The sequence below is a fragment of the Protopterus annectens genome, chromosome 11.part0, assembly GCF_019279795.1.
Source record: "Protopterus annectens isolate FY-2018-M chromosome 11.part0, PAN1.0, whole genome shotgun sequence".
Classification (NCBI taxonomy): Eukaryota; Metazoa; Chordata; order Ceratodontiformes; family Protopteridae; genus Protopterus; species Protopterus annectens.
The window spans coordinates 1476025403-1476043272 of record NC_056745.1 but is presented as its reverse complement, the minus strand read 5'-3'; the positions used below and the strand labels follow the sequence as shown (position 1 = coordinate 1476043272).

Sequence of the window (17870 nt, the reverse complement as noted above, 5' to 3'; positions counted from 1 at the left end):
TTACATGCTGCTTGTGTCCATTAGAGAGATCGGTACAAGCTGTGGATGAAGTTCCTGTTCCCCAGCCAGTTGTCCAAGTTACACTTGAATTGGGTTAGGGAGGAGCTCTGCTTCACATGAATGGGAAGCCTGTTCCAGAAAAGGGGTAGTCTCTAGGGTACATATCTCTCTCTCCTGCAGGTCCTGTTTATATCACAGGCAAGGTTTAAGTCATTTGAATGTGTTATTGTGGTGCTACTTTGCGGATATGGAGGAGGCCCATCAGAGTGGGGTCTGGCTATGCCTTGTTTGCCAGGTCTCCCCTCAACCTGTAGAGACACGGAATACAGGGACAGGGCTTGAGGCTGTCTGCATAGGATGTCCTGTATTCTTAGTGAGGATCTTCTGTGGAAGTTCCAGTTGTAGGATATGCCTGGTTAGGTACATACCAAAGGGTCTGTGTAATCAATGATGGGTCTGATGAATGCAGAATACAGTGGAAGAGTGACTTCCTCGGACCTAGAATTCTATATCTTTGCTTATAAGTTGCACAATAAAGAAGGATTTTCTTACTACTGCAGACGTGGTGGACAAAGGATAGCTTACTGTGTGTGTGCCCCGAGTCCCTGATTACTGGGTCACCTCTTAGGAATATATTGTCAATATGATAGCTTCCACAGGAGTGGAAGACTTCCCAAATTATACTATTATCCATTTCTTGTCATTTAGTTTTAGTCCATGGCTGTGGCACCAGTTTTGTCTGTGTCGGCACTTCCTGGAGAACATTTGTGGTGTTGGGTAATTCAGTGACCGCTCCTAATTTGCAATAATCTGCAAATTTAATCAGCCAGAGGCCCTTGACATTGAACTTGACTTCAGAGAAGAAAATGCTAAAAAGGAAGTGGTCTCGGGACCAATCCTTGAGGGACTTGAGTTGTGACTGGCTTCTTTGTAGAGGTAGATTCCGATTTCTGACTTCCTGTGCCCTGTATGTGAGCCAGCTGGTTATCTATTGGGTGATGTAAGGGTTTGTACAGAACCTCTTAACAGGGAAAGAAGCTTTGCTGACTTATGGCTATATGCTGTCCAGGGAATGTAAAAGAATAGTTTTGGCTCACTCACATCTTTAAGGGTAGTCTGCAAATGAAAGCTGAATTGTAGTGTGACAAAAGTAAAACAGTGGACCGTGCAGTGGTGCAGCCGTAGCATTGTCACCTCGCAGCAAGAGGTTCTCCAGTTTGATTCTCTGCTGGAGTGCCTTCTGTGTGGAGTCTGCATACCTTTCCTGCCTGAATGCCTGCTGCACCTGTGTACCACAGTCCTGTTCATGTTTAACAATGCCTGCGTGCCTGCTGCACCTGTATACCCCTGTCTTTTGTTCAAGTTTTGCATGTAGTGCTGTACCTGCTGCACCTGTATACCGCAGTCCTTTGTTCATGTTGAACATGTAGTGCTGTGCCTGCTGCACCTGTATACCGCAGGCCTTTGTTCATGTTGAACATGTAGTGCTGTACCTGTATACCGCAGTCCTTTGTTCATGTTGAGCATGTAGTGCTGTGCCTGCTGCACCTGTATACCGCAGGCCTTTGTTCATGTTGAACATGTAGTGCTGTGTCTGCTGCACCTGTATACCGCAGGCCTTTGTTCATGTTGAACATGTAGTGCTGTACCTGTATACCGCAGTCCTTTGTTCATGTTGAACATGTAGTGCTGTACCTGTATACCGCAGGCCTTTGCTCATGTTGAACATGTAGTGCTGTACCTGCATACCACAGTCCTTTGTTCATGTTGAACATGTAGTGCTGTGCCTGTATATCACAGTCCTTTGTTCATGTTGAGCATGTAGTGCTGCACCTGTATACCACAGTCCTTTGTTCATGTTGAGCATGTAGTGCTGCACCTGTATACCGCAGTCCTTTGTTCATGTTGAGCATGTAGTGCTGTGCCTGCTGCACCTGTATACCGCAGTCCTTTGTTCATGTTGAACATGTAGTGCTGTACCTGTATACTGCAGGCCTTTGTTCATGTTGAACATGTAGTGCTGTACCTGTATACTGCAGTCCTTTGTTCATGTTGAGCATGTAGTGCTGTACCTGTATACCGCAGTCCTTTGTTCATGTTGAGCATGTAGTGCTGTACCTGTATACCGCAGTCCTTTGTTCATGTTGAACATGTAGTGCTGTGCCTGCTGCACCTGTATACCGCAGTCCTTTGTTCATGTTGAACATGTAGTGCTGTGCCTGCTGCACCTGTATACCGCAGGCCTTTGTTCATGTTGAACATGTAGTGCTGTGCCTGCTGCACCTGTATACCGCAGTCCTTTGTTCATGTTGAACATGTAGTGCTGTGCCTGCTGCACCTGTATACCGCAGTCCTTTGTTCATGTTGAACATGTAGTGCTGTGCCTGCTGCTCCTGTATACTGCAGTCCTTTGTTCATGTTGAACATGTGCTGTACCTGTATACCACAGTCCTTTGTTCATGTTGAACATGTAGTGCTGTGCCTGCTGCACCTGTATACCGCAGTCCTTTGTTCATGTTGAGCATGTATTGCTGTGCCTGCTGCACCTGTATACCGCAGTCCTTTGTTCATGTTGAGCATGTATTGCTGTGCCTGCTGCACCTGTATACCGCAGTCCTTTCTTCATGTTGAGCATGTAGTGCTGTATCTGTATACCGCAGTCCTTTGTTCATGTTGAGCATGTAGTGCTGTGCCTGCTGCACCTGTATACCGCAGTCCTTTGTTCATGTTGAACATGTAGTGCTGTGCCTGCTGCACCTGTATACCGCAGGCCTTTGTTCATCTTGAACATGTAGTGCTGTGCCTGCTGCACCTGTATACCGCAGTCCTTTGTTCATGTTGAGCATGTAGTGCTGTACCTGTATACCGCAGTCCTTTGTTCATGTTGAGCATGTAGTGCTGTGCCTGCTGCACCTGTATACCGCAGGCCTTTGTTCATGTTGAACATGTAGTGCTGTACCTGTATACCGCAGTCCTTTGTTCATGTTGAACATGTAGTGCTGTGCCTGCTGCACCTGTATACCGCAGTCCTTTGTTCATGTTGAACATGTAGTGCTGTGCCTGCTGCACCTGTATACCGCAGGCCTTTGCTCATGTTGAACATGTAGTGCTGTACCTGTATACCGCAGTCCTTTGTTCATGTAGAGCATGTAGTGCTGTGCCTGCTGCACCTGTATACCGCACCTGTATACCGCAGGCCTTTGTTCATGTTGAACATGTAGTGCTGTACCTGTATACCGCAGTCCTTTGTTCATGTTGAACATGTAGTGCTGTGCCTGCTGCACCTGTATACCGCAGTCCTTTGTTCATGTTGAGCATGTAGTGCTGTATCTGTATACCGCAGGCCTTTGTTCATGTTGAACATGTAGTGCTGTGCCTGCTGCACCTGTATACCGCAGGCCTTTGTTCATGTTGAACATGTAGTGCTGTACCTGTATACCGCAGGCCTTTGTTCATGTTGAACATGTAGTGCTGTGCCTGCTGCACCTGTATACCGCAGGCCTTTGTTCATGTTGAACATGTAGTGCTGTACCTGTATACCGCAGGCCTTTGTTCATGTTGAACATGTAGTGCTGTGCCTGCTGCACCTGTATACCGCAGGCCTTTGTTCATGTTGAACATGTAGTGCTGCACCTGTATACCGCAGTCCTTTGTTCATGTTGAACATGTAGTGCTGTGCCTGCTGCACCTGTATACCGCAGGCCTTTGCTCATGTTGAACATGTAGTGCTGTACCTGTATACCGCAGTCCTTTGTTCATGTTGAACATGTAGTGCTGTACCTGTATACCGCAGTCCTTTGTTCATGTTGAGCATGTAGTGCTGTACCTGTATACCGCAGTCCTTTGTTCATGTTGAGCATGTAGTGCTGTGCCTGCTGCACCTGTATACCGCAGGCCTTTGTTCATGTTGAACATGTAGTGCTGTGCCTGCTGCACCTGTATACCGCAGGCCTTTGTTCATGTTGAACATGTAGTGCTGTACCTGTATACCGCAGTCCTTTGTTCATGTTGAACATGTAGTGCTGTACCTGTATACCGCAGTCCTTTGTTCATGTTGAACATGTAGTGCTGTGCCTGCTGCACCTGTATACCGCAGTCCTTTGTTCATGTTGAACATGTGCTGTACCTGTATACCACAGTCCTTTGTTCATGTTGAACATGTAGTGCTGTGCCTGCTGCACCTGTATACCGCAGGCCTTTGTTCATGTTGAACATGTAGTGCTGTGCCTGCTGCACCTGTATACCACAGTCCTTTGTTCATGTTGAACATGTAGTGCTGTGCCTGCTGTACCTGTATACCACAGTCCTTTGTTCATGTTGAGCATGTAGTGCTGCACCTATATACCGCAGTCCTTTGTTCATGTTGAACATGTAGTGCTATGCCTGCTGCACCTGTATACCGCAGTCCTTTGTTCATGTTGAGCATGTATTGCTGTGCCTGCTGCAACTGTATACCGCAGTCCTTTGCTCATGTTGAACATGTAGTGCTGTGCCTGCTGCAACTGTATACCGCAGTCCTTTGTTCATGTTGAACATGTAGTGCTGTACCTGCATACCACAGTCCTTTGTTCATGTTGAGCATGTAGTGCTGTGCCTGCTGCACCTGTATACCGCAGTCCTTTGTTCATGTTGAACATGTAGTGCTGTGCCTGCTGCACCTGTATACCACAGTCCTTTGTTCATGTTGAGCATGTAGTGCTGTGCCTGCTGCACCTGTATACCGCAGGCCTTTCTTCATGTTGAACATGTAGTGCTGTACCTGTATACCGCAGTCCTTTGTTCATGTTGAGCATGTAGTGCTGTGCCTGCTGCACCTGTATACCGCAGTCCTTTGTTCATGTTGAACATGTAGTGCTGTACCTGTATACCACAGTCCTTTGTTCATGTTGAGCATGTAGTGCTGTGCCTGCTGCACCTGTATACCGCAGTCCTTTGTTCATGTTGAGCATGTACTGCTGTGCCTGCTGCACCTGTATACCGCAGTCCTTTGTTCATGTTGAACATGTAGTGCTGTACCTGTATACCACAGTCCTTTGTTCATGTTGAGCATGTAGTGCTGTGCCTGCTGCACCTGTATACCGCAGTCCTTTGTTCATGTTGAACATGTAGTGCTGTGCCTGCTGCACCTGTATACCGCAGTCCTTTGTTCATGTTGAACATGTAGTGCTGTGCCTGCTGCACCTGTATACCGCAGGCCTTTGTTCATGTTGAACATGTAGTGCTGTACCTGTATACCGCAGTCCTTTGTTCATGTTGAGCATGTAGTGCTGTGCCTGCTGCACCTGTATACCGCAGGCCTTTGTTCATGTTGAACATGTAGTGCTGTACCTGTATACCGCAGTCCTTTGTTCATGTTGAACATGTAGTGCTGTGCCTGCTGCACCTGTATACCGCAGTCCTTTGTTCATGTTGAACATGTAGTGCTGTGCCTGCTGCACCTGTATACCGCAGGCCTTTGTTCATGTTGAACATGTAGTGCTGTACCTGTATACCACAGTCCTTTGTTCATGTTGAGCATGTAGTGCTGTACCTGTATACCGCAGTCCTTTGTTCATGTAGAGCATGTAGTGCTGTGCCTGCTGCACCTGTATACCGCAGGCCTTTGTTCATGTTGAACATGTAGTGCTGTACCTGTATACCGCAGTCCTTTGTTCATGTTGTACATGTAGTGCTGTGCCTGCTGCACCTGTATACCGCAGTCCTTTGTTCATGTTGAGCATGTAGTGCTGTATCTGTATACCGCAGGCCTTTGTTCATGTTGAACATGTAGTGCTGTGCCTGCTGCACCTGTATACCGCAGGCCTTTGTTCATGTTGAACATGTAGTGCTGTACCTGTATACCGCAGGCCTTTGTTCATGTTGAACATGTAGTGCTGTGCCTGCTGCACCTGTATACCGCAGGCCTTTGTTCATGTTGAACATGTAGTGCTGCACCTGTATACCGCAGTCCTTTGTTCATGTTGAGCATGTAGTGCTGTGCCTGCTGCACCTGTATACCGCAGGCCTTTGTTCATGTTGAACATGTAGTGCTGTACCTGTATACCACAGTCCTTTGTTCATGTTGAGCATGTAGTGCTGTGCCTGCTGCACCTGTATACCGCAGTCCTTTGTTCATGTTGAACATGTAGTGCTGTACCTGTATACCACAGTCCTTTGTTCATGTTGAGCATGTAGTGCTGTGCCTGCTGCACCTGTATACCGCAGTCCTTTGTTCATGTTGAACATGTAGTGCTGTGCCTGTATACCACAGTCCTTTGTTCATGTTGAACATGTAGTGCTGTGCCTGCTGCACCTGTATACCGCAGTCCTTTGTTCATGTTGAACATGTAGTGCTGTACCTGTATACCGCAGTCCTTTGTTCATGTTGAACATGTAGTGCTGTGCCTGCTGCACCTGTATACCGCAGTCCTTTGTTCATGTTGAACATGTAGTGCTGTGCCTGCTGCACCTGTATACCGCAGTCCTTTGTTCATGTTGAGCATGTATTGCTGTGCCTGCTGCACCTGTATACCGCAGTCCTTTGTTCATGTTGAACATGTAGTGCTGTACCTGCATACCACAGTCCTTTGTTCATGTTGAGCATGTAGTGCTGTGCCTGCTGCACCTGTATACCGCAGTCCTTTGTTCATGTTGAACATGTAGTGCTGTACCTGTATACCGCAGGCCTTTGTTCATGTTGAACATGTAGTGCTGCACCTGTATACCGCAGGCCTTTGTTCATGTTGTACATGTAGTGCTGTACCTGCATACCACAGTCCTTTGTTCATGTTGAACATGTAGTGCTGTGCCTGCTGCACCTGTATACCGCAGTCCTTTGTTCATGTTGAACATGTAGTGCTGTACCTGTATACTGCAGGCCTTTGTTCATGTTGAGCATGTAGTGCTGTGCCTGCTGCACCTGTATACCGCAGGCCTTTGTTCATGTTGAACATGTAGTGCTGTACCTGCATACCACAGTCCTTTGTTCATGTTGAACTTGTAGTGCTGTGCCTGCTGCACCTGTATACCGCAGTCCTTTGTTCATGTTGAGCATGTAGTGCTGTACCTGTATACCGCAGGCCTTTGTTCATGTTGAGCATGTAGTGCTGTGCCTGCTGCACCTGTATACCACAGTCCTTTGTTCATGTTGAACATGTAGTGCTGCACCTGTATACCACAGACCTTTGTTCATGTTGAACATGTAGTGCTGTGCCTGCTGCACCTGTATACCGCAGTCCTTTGTTCATGTTGAGCATGTAGTGCTGTACCTGTATACCACAGGCCTTTGTTCATGTTGAACATGTAGTGCTGTACCTGTATACCGCAGGCCTTTGTTCATGTTGAACATGTAGTGCTGTGCCTGCTGCACCTGTATACCGCAGTCCTTTGTTCATGTTGAACATGTAGTGCTGTGCCTGCTGCACCTGTATACCGCAGGCCTTTGTTCATGTTGAACATGTAGTGCTGCACCTGTATACCGCAGGCCTTTGTTCATGTTGAACATGTAGTGCTGCACCTGTATACCGCAGGCCTTTGTTCATGTTGAACATGTAGTGCTGTGCCTGCTGCACCTGTATACCGCAGTCCTTTGTTCATGTTGAACATGTAGTGCTGTGCCTGCTGCACCTGTATACCGCAGGCCTTTGTTCATGTTGAACATGTAGTGCTGTGCCTGCTGCACCTGTATACCGCAGGCCTTTGTTCATGTTGAACATGTAGTGCTGTGCCTGCTGCACCTGTATACCGCAGGCCTTTGTTCATGTTGAACATGTAGTGCTGCACCTGTATACCGCAGTCCTTTGTTCATGTTGAACATGTAGTGCTGTGCCTGCTGCACCTGTATACCGCAGGCCTTTGCTCATGTTGAACATGTAGTGCTGTACCTGTATACCGCAGTCCTTTGTTCATGTTGAACATGTAGTGCTGTACCTGTATACCGCAGTCCTTTGTTCATGTTGAGCATGTAGTGCTGTACCTGTATACCGCAGTCCTTTGTTCATGTTGAGCATGTAGTGCTGTGCCTGCTGCACCTGTATACTGCAGGCCTTTGTTCATGTTGAACATGTAGTGCTGTGCCTGCTGCACCTGTATACCGCAGGCCTTTGTTCATGTTGAACATGTAGTGCTGTGCCTGCTGCACCTGTATACCGCAGGCCTTTGTTCATGTTGAACATGTAGTGCTGTGCCTGCTGCACCTGTATACCGCAGTCCTTTGTTCATGTTGAACATGTAGTGCTGTACCTGTATACCGCAGTCCTTTGTTCATGTTGAACATGTAGTGCTGTGCCTGCTGCACCTGTATACCGCAGTCCTTTGTTCATGTTGAACATGTGCTGTACCTGTATACCACAGTCCTTTGTTCATGTTGAACATGTAGTGCTGTGCCTGCTGCACCTGTATACCGCAGGCCTTTGTTCATGTTGAACATGTAGTGCTGTGCCTGCTGCACCTGTATACCACAGTCCTTTGTTCATGTTGAGCATGTAGTGCTGTGCCTGCTGCACCTGTATACCGCAGGCCTTTCTTCATGTTGAACATGTAGTGCTGTACCTGTATACCACAGTCCTTTGTTCATGTTGAGCATGTAGTGCTGCACCTGTATACCGCAGTCCTTTGTTCATGTTGAACATGTAGTGCTATGCCTGCTGCACCTGTATACCGCAGTCCTTTGTTCATGTTGAGCATGTATTGCTGTGCCTGCTGCAACTGTATACCGCAGTCCTTTGTTCATGTTGAACATGTAGTGCTGTACCTGTATACTGCAGTCCTTTGTTCATGTTGAACATGTAGTCCTCTAGACTAACCTGCTAGTTCAGAGGCAACGTTAAATGCATACACTGAGCTTGTGAAACTTAGATTACAGCTTAGAAACAGTCACACTGCATGTGCTGTGAATCCATTCACTTGTTTTCGTTAGTGTACTAGAACGGACTTGGACCTTTTAGTACCAGGGGATGGAGTGGGTCTTGCTGCAGTGTTATTGGGTGTGGGGTGCTAACAAAAGTTTAAACCTATTTTTTCTCTAAGCAGCATGTATATTGTGGTACTAATGTATCTGAGTACAGCTTATATTGATGTATATTGTGGTACTAATGTAGCTGAATACAGCTTGTATTGGTGTATACTGTGGTAGTAATGTAGCTGCGTACAGCTTATATTGATGTATATTGTGGTACTAATGTAGCTGGATACAGCTTATATTGGATATATATTGTGGTATTAATGTAGCTGCGTACAGCTTATATTGATGTATATTGTGGTACTAATATAGCTGAATACAGCTTATATTGGATATATATTGTGGTAGTAATGTAGCTGCGTACAGCTTATATTGATGTATATTGTGGTACTAATGTAGCTGGATACAGCTTAAATTGGTGTATATTGTGGTAGTAATGTAGATGCGTACAGCTTATATTGATGTATATTGTGGTACTAATGTAGCTGAATACAGTTTATATTGGATATATATTGTGGTAGTAATATAGCTGCATACAGCTTATATTGATGTATATTGTGGTACTAATGTATCTGAGTGCAGCTTATATTGATGTATATTGTGGTACTAATTTATGTGAGTACAGCTTATATTGACAAGTTATATGCATACCTAATTCTGGAGTTATACTTTACAAAGTCTCTCTTTACGGAGTTGATCTGTCTGTGTCCATGTTCAAATATAGCGGATGAGGTATTCCTGACTAAATGCATGTCTAAACAGTGAGTTCTGGATTTTTGGCTTAATGTTGTTCATAGAGAGAAGTGATTGTGTGCGGCAGTATGTTTGTTGCCGAATAGTGTCACACTATCTCTGTATACTAATCTTGGCAGATTTGCTAGCTCCATTGGCATGGAGGGTTAAGGGCCTAGCTACAACCTCTGTGAACAGGTTTGACTAGTAGCTCAGGCACTTGTTGGAGCTGTTGTAGAGGAGAGGATTGATGAGGCTTAATTTCGTCTTGCTTTTCTTTTGGGGGAGTGCTCCTGGTTATGCTGTCCATGGAAGAATGTATTGTGGAGACCTGCGATCATGTGGAGGAACTTTCCTACGAGGGGAGGCAGAAAGGCCCATTGCATGCCAACTCCTTTGGACATGAATGAGCATGTATGTGGATATCAGGTTAAATGAGATGACCTAAATGTCATGATGGGCGCCTCACTGATTTCAGTTAGCTCTCACCTGGTTAAGGGGTGAAAAAATGAGATGGGGTGATAGAGGAACTGTTTGTCAGCAGGAGGCAGGGCAGACTAATTAAAAAAAATAGGCTTAACAGTTTTAAATGCAATTTAGTAGAAGCATCTGTGATAAGATATGAGACTGTTTGGTGGGAACAGATCAACAAAGCTGCTAAGTGCAGATGATGTGGTACTACAAGCGGACTCCGAATAGGAACATCAGCAAATGATAGGGGACTGGAATGTAAAACTGAAGGCACATGGCATGAAGCCGAGTACTCAAATGTCAATAATCAGGGGAACTCCGAAGCAGCTGGAAGTCGACATCTAAAGGAAAATAGTGGAACGAGTCAGCAGCGGGCATTGTTTGGGAGGTGGGGTTGAGGAGGAGGGAAGGCTGAGGGGATTAGAGGTAAAATCTGCAATGCTTCAGGCAGCTGGCATTTTAATATGACAGAAGAATAACCGTTAAAAAGTAAAGCATGCAAAAACATCGGTATGACCACTGCTTCAGTGATGGATGGTAAGATGTCCTCTGGGGACAGACACAGGAGGACATTCGAGCAGAAGCCAAAGTCAGGTTACAGTGGCTGCATAAGATATGCAGGAGAAGCATCAATCAGAAGAAGAAAAACAGAGCAAGAAGGTGCAACAAGAAAGTAAAACCTTCACATTCATTTTTGTCCTAAAAGATTGAAATCTTGTGATTGTTTGTCCAAAATGTATTGCGTACAAAGAGACAACTGCAGTATGTATGCAAATGCTGTTAGTAACAGAAAAATAAAAAAATAAAAACTTAGGGCATGTGTTTTGTCATCCATTACAAGTGCATGGCGAAGAGAGAGGTGGCGAAGGATAAGGCGTATGAAGAGTTGTATGAAAGTTTGGACTAGTACAGATGTGCAGCAGGTAAGGGTGATAAAGGATAATGAGGGAAACGTACAAGTGAGGAGAGTGTGTTGAGCAGATGGAGAGTACACTTTGAGGGGCTGATGAATGAAGAGAATGAGAGGGAGAGAAGGTTGGATGATGTGCGGATAGTGAATCATGAAGTGCAGTGGATTAGCAAGGAGGAAGTAATGATAGCTATGAAGAGGATGAAGAACTGTTGGTCCAGATGACATACCTGTGGAAGCATGGAGGTGTTTAGATGAAATGGCAGTGGAGTTTTTAACCAGATTGTTTAATGAAATCTTGGAAAGTGAGAGGATGCCTGAGGAATGGAGAAAGTGTTTCGATACCGATTTTTAAGAATAAGGGTGATGTGCAGAGCTGTAGTAACTACAGAGGGATTAAATTGATCAGTCACAGCATGAAGTTCTAGGAAAGAGTAGTGGAAGCTAGGTTAAGAAACGGAGGTTGATGATTAGTGATCAGCAGTATGGTTTCATGCCAGAAAAGAGCACTACAGATGCGGTTTGCTCTGAGAGTGTTGATGGAGAAGTACAGAGAAGGTCAAGAGGAGTTGCATTGTTTCTTTGTGGCCTTAGAGAAAGCATATGACAGGGTGCCTAGAGAGGAGTTGTGGTATTGTATGAGGAAGTCGGGAGTGTCAGAGAAGTATGTAAGAGTGGTACAAGATATGTACGAGGGTAGTGTGACAGCGGTGAGGTCTGCGGTGGGAGTGATGGATGTGCTTAAGGTGGAGGTGGGATTACATCAAGGATCAGCTCTGAGCCCTTTCTTATTTGCAATGGTGATGGACAGGTTGACAGATGAGATCAGACAGGAGTCCCCGTGGATTATGATGTTTGCAGATGACTTGTGATCTGTAGTGAGAGTAGGGAACAGGTGGAAGAGACCCTGGAGAGGTGGAGATATGCTCTAGAGAGAAGAGGAATGAAGGTTAGCAGGACTAAGATAGAATGTGTGTGTGAATGAGAGGGAGGATAGAGGAATGGTGAGGATGCAGGGAGTAGAGGTGGCAAAGGTGGATGAGCTTAAATACTTGGGATCAACAGTTCAGAGTAATGGTGAGTGTGGAGGAGAGGTGAAGAAGAGAGTATAGGCAGGATGGAGTGGGTGGAGAAGAGTGTCAGGAGTGATTTGTGACAGACGAGTACCATTAAGAGTGAAAGGGAAGGTCTACAAGAGGGTAGTGAGACCAGCTGTCTTATTTGGGTTGGAGACAGTGGCATTGACAAAAAGGCAGGAGTTTGAGCTGGATGTGGCAGAGTTGAAGATGTTAAGATTTGCACCAGGTGTGACAAGGGTAGACAGGATTAGGAATAAGTATATTAGAGGGTCAGCCCAGCTTGCAAGGTTTGGAGACAAAGCCAGAGAGGCAAGATTATGTTGGTTTGGACATGTGCTGAGGAGGAATGCTGGGTATATTGAGAAAAGGATGCTAAGGATGAAGCTGCCGGGTACAGGAAAAGAGGAAGGCCTAAGTTGAGGTTTATGGATGTGGTGAGAGAGGACATGCAGGTGGCTGGTGTGACAGAGCAAGATGCAGAGGACAGGAAGAAATGGAAACAGTTGATTTGCTGTGGTGACCCCCTAGCAGGAGCAGCCGAAAGAAAACCCTCACTTATAGTAATTTTTTTTCTTGTGCTTGTGTGTGTGTGCATGCATGTATACATTTGTTTACCTGGGTAGTGTACTGCTCAGTTTTGACATTTGTTTACCTGGGTAGTGCACTGCTCAGGTTTGACATTTGTTTACCTGGGTAGTGCACTACTCATGTTTGTCCAGTTTCAGGCTCAGCCTCTCTCTTTGACCTGTATTCCTGAGGACTACAGTACAGTGAGCTTTAAGTCCTAGTAACCAATAAGTCAGCAGTGATGGTAGATCTTTGTGCTCTGAGTCTGACATGCAGGAAGAGACTGCATCATCACTGGTATCGTAACTAAGGAGGCACTTTTTCTATCAAATTCAGGATCTTTAGTGATGTGTATTCTACTTGTCCTCATGTTTAGTGCATTGTAGATGATGTAGTCAGGCTGTTAATAGAGGCAGCAGACAGATGTCTGATATCAAGCAGAGCCTGCAACACTTGCGGTCCATGTTTGGAATGTGTAATAATGTTTGCTTTAAGTATATTAAATGCATCTTACTGTGGTTTGTTGGAAGGGCTTGTATTACTGCTTTTGTGCTCTGATGACAGTGTTGTCATAGAAGGAAGATTGGCATCAGTGGATTTGAATGGTTGTAACATGTGGTGTTGCTGTTAGTTGCAGCTGTACTGGGTGTGATGTTAAAGGTGGCTGCCTGTGGATGCAATTGAAGGAGCGTTTCTAAGACTGTGAAAGGTCCATTTCCAGATTTGTTCCAGCATTAGACTATACAATTTTGAAGAGGTTCAGACTTTGTGGTCAAGAGATTATATCATGTCTCTTGGCAATATTTTATTTTTTAAATATTTTAAATCCTAGTTTACATGATGACATTGGTACATTATTCTGCGTACATTGGTTCAACGATTTTCATTTATTTTTATGTAGTTTGATCCTTCCCTTTTCAAAAGATTCCTCCTCCAATTCTTTTCCTCTTTTACAGCATTTGGTATATTAATTGAAGTTTGCTTTGGACTGGTTTTATCATCCGTGTCCACTTTTTTTGTGGTATGTATATGAGCCTAAATTGTGTAACTGTGAATTATCCCTTTGCTCTATGGGGGGGGGTCAACTTATCCCACTTAATTCTTGCCCTCCACCCCTCTCATATAAATTTCAACTCTTAAAAATCCACTGCTCTCTGGTTGATCAAAAAAAAAAGCTTCACATGTATGTAAAACTAAAGGGACTAAAAACTTTGTATCTTATTTATATCCATAATAAAGAGCTTCTTGTTTCTCAAATTTTGTATTTTTTGTTTAATCTTTTCCCACATACCCTAGCTTTCATAACAGAATCAACATGCCTAAATATTTCATCTTGTGTCCCCATAAGTAATGGGTATTGCTGGACCAATTGATATGCGAGTAGTTAATTTCCCACTATAGCTTTTGTTTTATTTTCATTAATTTTATATCCAAAAAAGACATGACTGTGTCTAAATGTTCTATAACTTCAAAATATCCTTTTCTGGATTTGTGGAATGTCATCTGTAATGAAAGACGACTTTTCTTCATTACCCAACCAGTTATCTCCTTGAATTGGACTGTCCCTTATTTTCTTTGCTAGAGAGAATAAATATAAAGCAAATAAGAGGACATCCCTGCCTTTTTTCTCTGTTCAGACTCAGCTTGTCAGTGAAGGAGCCCTTGGACCCTAATTCTTGTCTGCGACCCTTCATATGTCCTCCTGATTAACCCTATTATTCTATCAGGGAATGCAGATGCTGCCATTGCCCTGGTCATGAAATCCCAGCTGGCTCTGAATGGCTTCACGGTGTCGAGACCAACCAGCAGTGGGACAGTTTCTTATATTCTACTCTCCTTTGGACCATTATTGTTCTATTAATGCTGTCAAATGTTTGGCCTCCCCTCCACAAAATTACACCAATCCATATTTATCAGTTTTGACAGCACCTTTACTGTTCTCTCAGCTAATAGACGTATGCACTTGTAATCCTGATTTAAAATTGAAATGCACCTGTATGCTGACTGGTCTTTACCCTCTCTGAGGAGTACACCCACCACAGCTTTCTCCAAGATGCTGGTGCCCTACCTCGCATAAATTTTAAGTACTGTTGAATAGAACATTCCAGATCTTTATCACTTTCTTCTTCCCAAACTTCCTTTTGATTTTGTATGTGTCATTTTTTAGCTCGAATCTCCCAAGTCATTGCACTACGTTTGTGCTCCGGAGTTAACAAAATATAGTTACTTAACAGCAACCTTTCTAAGCTCATCCCATATTATCCAACGATTTGGTTATTTTCCCTTCTGCAGCCTCTTCTGTTCCTGTTCTGTGAAATTCCCTTTATTCTGCAATACTTGGACATCCCCACTAAACAGTTCCTTTAGGAAGTAACTGTTGCACAAAAGAGGAAAATCCCAGGATGCAAAAAAGTCACTCACCAGCCTCAGTAAGAAGCTGAGATCCCTCATAAAATCCTCCAAAGCTAGTTACGAAAATAAAATTGCCAAAGATTCCAAAGACAGCCACAAGGCATTCTATAACTATGTCAAGAATCTAAATGGCAATGCTCAGATCTGCTCTGAGCTACAACAGAATGGCATTAAATATACAGATCCCAAGGACATTGCCAATATCCTGGTAGATCGATTCAGTGCCAACTTCACCCCCCCTCTCACCCCCTAAAGGGCCCATCTCAATACCGAAAGATTGCGTAGTTCTAATAGTAATGGACACACAGGTAAAAACCACACTCTCCAAAGCTAAGAATACAGCATCCATGCGACCAGACGACATCCCGGGCTGTGTACTACATGAACTACAAAATGAACTGGCACCCCATCTAAGTGTCATGTTTAATCATAGCAGGCTTTGTGCCCCCCACTCCACAAGTGGGGATTCACCTTGGATCCTGGGAACTACCGCCCCATCCAGTCTGAGCGTAATCTGCAAGGCCATGGAACATATCATGGAAATTATAAAAAAAAAAAGACATTGGCAACCTTCAAACACTGGACCCCACCCAGTTTGGGTTCATGAAGGGCCGATCTCGTCTCCTGAACCTGATTGACTTCTTCGTATCAGTCTCTAGAACTGTGGACGAGGGTAAGGCAGTCCACACAGCCTATCTGGATCTCGCCAAAGCCTTTAACACCATCCCCCACTCTGGAATCATAGATAAACTTGCTAAGCTGGGCATTAATCCCTACATCACTTGATGGGTTGCCAACTGGTTTACTGACAGAACCCACACTGTAAAAGTAGTTGATTTCAAATCCAGCTGCAGACAAGTGGAGTACCTCAGGGTTCAGTCCTGGGACTGCTCTTGTTTGGCATCTACTTCTCTGAAGTACAGGCCAATACTAAGGGACTCTGGCTAACAAAGTTCACAGATTTCTGCAAACTGGGAGCCATTACTAAATCCCCAAAAGATGTGGATATTCTACAAAAGGGCCCTACAGAAACAGATGCTTGGTGCCAGAGCCATGAGCTCAAGCTCAATGCCAAGAAATGTATAGATGTGAGAGTGTTCAATCTCGCCGTTTGTTCTTACACGTGGTTCGGAGCCGATCCTCGGCTCCGTGTCGGCCGCTTGCAAGCTCTGCATCGAGAAGAAGCTCGAGACAACCTAATACCCACCATCCCCCTCTGCCTTTACCTCAGATCTAGTTTGCCGCTGCAGCGTTCGCATCACTGGGTCGAGCTCGAGCACCTAAGATAAGATTAAGAATTTATTCTTGTATTTTTCTTAGTAATTTTATTATAAAAAGTTTGTTAGTGATATATTGTGTGTGTGTGGTAAGGTTGAGGGATTCTCGGTTCCGTTAAGTTTATTTAAAACTTATTAGAGTTCTCCTCGGGGCCTACCACCCCTTACTTGGATTTGACTACCGGATTGACTACCTTGTTGGATTTGACAATTTCACCGGACTTGACTTCTTTACTGGACTTGACTTTTCAGTTTCTATTAGTGACATGTCTGATAAGGCTAAATCGGGTTTTAAGCGTTGCCAATGTGGTCAAAAGATGTTGGTAACTGACAATCATAGTTCCTGCGTCTACTGTCTTGGCCCTCTCCATCTGCAAGAAGACTGCTCTATTTGTCATTCTTTCAGTGGGAGGGTCATGACAGATAGGCGCAGGAAACTAATGGATAGGGGTTTGTTAAAACCTACCTTTCAAGAGGCTCTGGATGCTTCAGACCAGGCATCCAAATCCTCGAAGGAATCGAAGACGTCGGAGCCCAAGTCATCGGCTCCGAGCTCTTCAGCTAAAGTTAGATCACCGGTTCCACAGACTTCGGGGCCGAGTGTTCAACTGTTGTTAGTTTCCGAGCCTCGAGTCTTGGAACCGGTGATGGAGCTCCCTCCCCCGACACTGTTGAGGTCGGCTCCGTCTTCGATTCCTTCGACCCGTTCTTCCAGGTACCGCTCCGACACCGATGTTGACCGCGTGGTGCAGAAATTACTGGAGAATACGGCCTTATCCAAACTTATCTCGGTTTCCACCCAATTGGTTTCGAAACTTGAAGGCCTTCCATTATCTCCATCTCTTCCTCCTCCGAGACCTGTCCAGTCTTTGGAGCCGGAAGAGGCTGATCTACTGATTGTGGAGCCCTCGGTGCCAGAACCGTCCTTTTCTCGGTCGGCTCCGTTCACCTCTACTCCGTCGGATCTGGTACCGGAGTCTCGGAGCCGAAGATCCATCCTTGGTTCCGGGGCCGAGAGTCGAACCGATGTTTCGATTCCGACTCTTCCTCTCGGGGCCTCGGCTCGGATCGATTCGGCTCCGTCCTCGGGGTCGATGCCTTCGGTGCCTGTTTCGGGGATTCTTCCCATTTCTTCGGAACCGGGAGATACCTCGACTCGGGACCCGGGGGCCTTCGATCTTATGAGGAAGGTGTTGTCTACCCAGACAACCACGTCAGTAGAAGCAGCCTCTCCTCCCCATAAAGGACCGTTATCCTCCTCTGCACCAACGGTCACATCCAAGCGTAGAGCACCGGTGTCTCAGCCACCCCTGGAGGGTGCCCCCTCTTCCTCGGAGGCTTCTTCGGATGCTCCCCCCGAAGAAATCCCTAGGAAAAGATTGTGTAAGAGGAGACACTTAGATTCTCCACAAGAATCTTTGACATCCGATACTGACTTGGATGAGTCAGAAGGGTCCCCAAAGTCACCTTCAGAAGATGTCTCC

At 45.3% G+C, this 17870-nt stretch overlaps 1 protein-coding gene across 1 annotated transcript in view; it reads left to right on the top strand.

Moving 5' to 3' along the window:
- LOC122815091 (RNA helicase Mov10l1-like) overlaps window positions 1-17870 on the top strand; it is a 1410002-nt gene that overhangs the window by 695326 nt on the left and 696806 nt on the right. The gene's annotated exons all lie outside the window — the stretch shown is intronic.